Source organism: Gossypium hirsutum, chromosome A11 (assembly GCF_007990345.1).
Source record: "Gossypium hirsutum isolate 1008001.06 chromosome A11, Gossypium_hirsutum_v2.1, whole genome shotgun sequence".
Taxonomy (NCBI): Eukaryota; Viridiplantae; Streptophyta; class Magnoliopsida; order Malvales; family Malvaceae; genus Gossypium; species Gossypium hirsutum.
The window spans coordinates 79,810,907-79,815,115 of NC_053434.1; positions in this window are offsets into that span (position 1 = coordinate 79,810,907).

Consider the following 4,209-nt stretch of genomic DNA (forward strand, 5'->3'; position numbering starts at 1 on the left):
CGTCCTGCTTTTTCACGAACAATACTGGTGCACCCCAAGGTGAGAAACTTGGTCGAGCAAAACCTCTATCCGTCAATTCTTGCAACTGAGCTTTCAACTATTTTAACTCGGTTGGTGCCATGCGATACGGAGCTATCGAAATCGGTGTAGTCCCAGGTACAAGCTCAATACCAAACTCTATCTCCCGAACAGGTGGTAAACCCGGTAATTCTTCAGGAAAAACATCCGGGTATTCACAAACCACCGGCACAGATTCGGGTTTCTTTTCTAATTCTTTGTCATCAAGTACATACGCAAGGTATGCTTCGCACCCTTTTCTTACATATTTCTGGGCCAACATTGAGGATATTACAGCTGGCAACCCATCCAAGTCCGTAGACTCAACTCGGATTACTTCGTTATTTGCGCACCTCAAATTAATAGTCTTGCTTTTGCAATTCACAACCGCATCATGCGCGGTCAACCAATCCAAACCAAGAATAACATCAAATTCATCAAACGGCAAAAGCATCAAGTCCGCCGGAAAACAGGAACCTCGAATTACTAGGGGACATTTCTTACACACTTTGTCGACAAGCACGTAACGACCCAAGGGATTTGACACCCGAATTACGAACTCAGTAGACTCAATAGGTAAAGTCTTACTGGATGCTAAGGTTTCACATATGTAAGAATGAGTAGAACCGGGGTCAATCAAAGCAATTACATTAGTATCAAAGAGAGTAAAAGTACCGGTAATAACATCAGGAGAAGAAGCATCCTCGCGGGCACGTATAGCATAAGCTCTAGCAGGCGCACAAGCCTCGGATCTGGTCGTAGCATCTCTAGATCCTCTCTAACCACCACTAGCATTGCCCGTATTTCCAGATGGTCTACCTCGAGCAGTGGTAGCACCCGGTTTCCCACTCTGATTTACATTCTGTTCAGACAACCTCGGGCAATCTTTAATGAAGTGGTCAACTGATCCGCACTTGTAACAGGAGCGGTCAGGGAATCCACAACTCCCCGAATGCCATTTACCGCAATTTCGACATTTCATTCTGTCTCGACGTTCATTCCCAACACTGGAGACCGAAGTGCCTCGTGTACCCACAGGGGGTCGATCACGATCTCGTCTAAAAAGGCCCGAAGTGCCTCTAGACCGGCCCACATCATCTCGAAATTTCTTCGGTGCCTATTGAAGAGACTTTCCCTAGGATCTTTTACGAAACTCTCCAGTTCCCACATCAACTTTTTGTTTTTCTTTTCTAAGCTCTTCGGCTTTACAAGCTCGCTCGACAAGTACTATGAACTCTCGTATTTCAAGAATGCCCACGAACATTTTTATATCTTCATTCAGCCCATCCTCGAAGCGTTTACACATGATAGCCTCGGACGAAACACATTCCCGAGCATACCTACTAAGTCTAACAAATTTTCGCTCGTAATTAGTAACTGACATAGAACCTTGCTTAAGCTCAAGAAATTCCTTCCGTTTTTGATCAACAAATCTCTAACTGATATACTTTTTCCAAAACTCAGTTTGGAAAAACTCCCAAGTTACTTGCTCTCGGGGCACAACAGAAGTCAGAGTACTCCACCAATAGTAGGCAGAATCGCGTAGCAAGGAGATAGTACACTTTAGGCATTCATCGGGTGTACAAGATAGCTCATCGAGTACCCGGATAGTGTTGTCCAACCAAAATTCAACTTGCTCGGCATCGTCGCTATCCGTAGCTTTAAATTCAGTAGCCCCATGTTTTCGGATTCTGTCAACTGGGGGCTTATTTGACCTTATTTGGTCAGTTACCGGAGGTATTGTAGGTGCGGGGGTGGTATTTGTCGGGAATGGAGGTTGTGGAACAGCCGTATTAGTTCGAATGTATTGGTTGAGCCAATCATTCATCACGCTATAGAAAGCTTGTCTAGCTTAATCATTCGGGTTACTAGCATTAGGTTGAGAGTCCGCCGGCGCTGTCCCTTGTGCGGGAGCAGGCGCTACACTCTCAAGATCATCAGCTACCGCTCGGTCGGGATCGGGATCCATTACTATAAATAAACACATTTGCAAATGTCAGAAATCACCACACTATCAATTGATCACATAAAATGGCATGTATAGCTAGACCCAACGCATTACGGTAGTTCTAGAATCGACTAAACCGTAGCTCTGATACCAATCAAATGTAACACCCCGAACCCGAGACCGTCACCGGAGTCGAACACGAGGTGTTAACAGACTTTAAACCACTTATAAAAAAAATTCCCAAACACTGCAAATCTGCGTACTAGTCGTTTAAAAAATCATATCTTGAGTTCAGAAACTCGGAATCCAGTTCCGTAAATTTTCCCGGAAACTATACTCATATGCCCATCTACATATTTTTTTCTAGAATTTTTGGTTGGGCCAATTAGTACAGTTTATTAGTCAAAGTCTCCCTTGTTACAGGGATCGACTACACTGACCTTTGCGCATTACGACTTGGATATCTCCCTGTACAGGGCTTCAATACTGATGTCGTTTGTTTCTATAGAAACTAGACTCAAAGAGGAATCTATACATATATGGAATGACTCCTAATTATCTCTGGTTAATTTATAATGAATTTCCAAAGTCAAAACAGAGAATCCAGAAACGGTTCTGGCCCTGTCTTACGAGAACCTGAATATCTCTTAACATACTGTCCATATGATCGTTTCGTTACTTTCCTATGAAAATAGATTCATCAAGGTTCATTTACATACTTTATTCACTATTTAATTCCCTTCCTACTATTTTTAGTGATTTTCCAAATCTACATCACTGCTGCTGTCAGCATCTGCCTTTAAGGTAGACTTTACCTATTTCATAGTTTCCATGATTCAACTAGCCCTTTTAGCATAAATAGCACAAATTATGATAGTGATTAACCATTCCCATGGCCAATCCTTGTTAAGCATATCCACACCTCTCAATAACCATATCCATACCAAATGATTATAACATTATACTCAAACATATATAAGCCATTTTCGCATGGCTATCCAAAATTATACAAGTCCAAAGGGTCCATGACCCCCAACAAAAAGGGTAGTCCTATACATGCCATATCCAGAGTTCAACTAAAAGAGTACCAAAAGGGCTTTGATAGTGTGGGTGACTTTGACTTCGATGATCCCGAATCCGATATCCGACGAACAAAATCTATAAAACAGAGAGCCAAAGCAACGTGGTAAGCATTTTAAAGCTTAGTAAGTTTCAAGTAATGAAATCGGCTTTGACTAAAGTATTACATTCACATAGCTAAATGGATCACTTTATTAATACACATTCTCATACACATACTTACTTCACACTTCATCAACATATACACACAAGGTATTAACCTATCTAAAAGTTGAAAGTTCGTTAGTCGATTGAACGAATACTATTAAAAACGAATCGACTTTTCCGATGCATACGAACACATACCTTATCGTTTGGGTTTTTCGAGCGTTTTAATTGAATTTATTACAGCACAACACGCTCACCTTCGAACCCAAGTTTCTTCGGAATTTAGCCGGATATAACTACAAGCACAAATGCCTTCGGGTCTTAGCCCGGATATATCAACTCGCACAAATGCCTTCGGGTCTTAGCCCGGATAAAATCACTAGCACAATTGCCTTCGGGTCTTAACCCGGGTATAGCAACTCGCACAAATGCCTTTAGGTCTTAGCCCGGATAAAATCACTAGCACAATTGCCTTCGGGTCTTAACCCGGATATCATTCAAATGCTCATGCACACATATATCAACAATCATGACACATCCATATTTCATTTTCGTTACTAAGGCTCAAACACAAAGCATTTATTTAACCTTTCCAATTTCGGCTCAATAGCCACACACAAAGAGCATGATTTCAATCGGCTTTATAACATAGTCTCTATGCACATTCGGCTATCCGTCATAGTATGACTAATCATGTGACAGCCCAAAATTGACCCTAGTCGGGAAGTGGTTTCGGGACCGCTAAACCGAGTCACCGAAAGGTTTGAATGTGATGTTTATTGTCTAGAATATGTAATCATGAATGTGTGAAAATTTCAAGCTTCAATTTAGTCGATTGCATGTGAATTTAGTCAATAGGACTTATATGAGAAAATTTTAAAATGTGATAGGTCAATGCATGAGGACCTATTAGTGCATGTGGAAGAAAAAGGGGACTTGCATGTCAAAGTGCCCAATTCTTGATAAGTGGCCGGCCA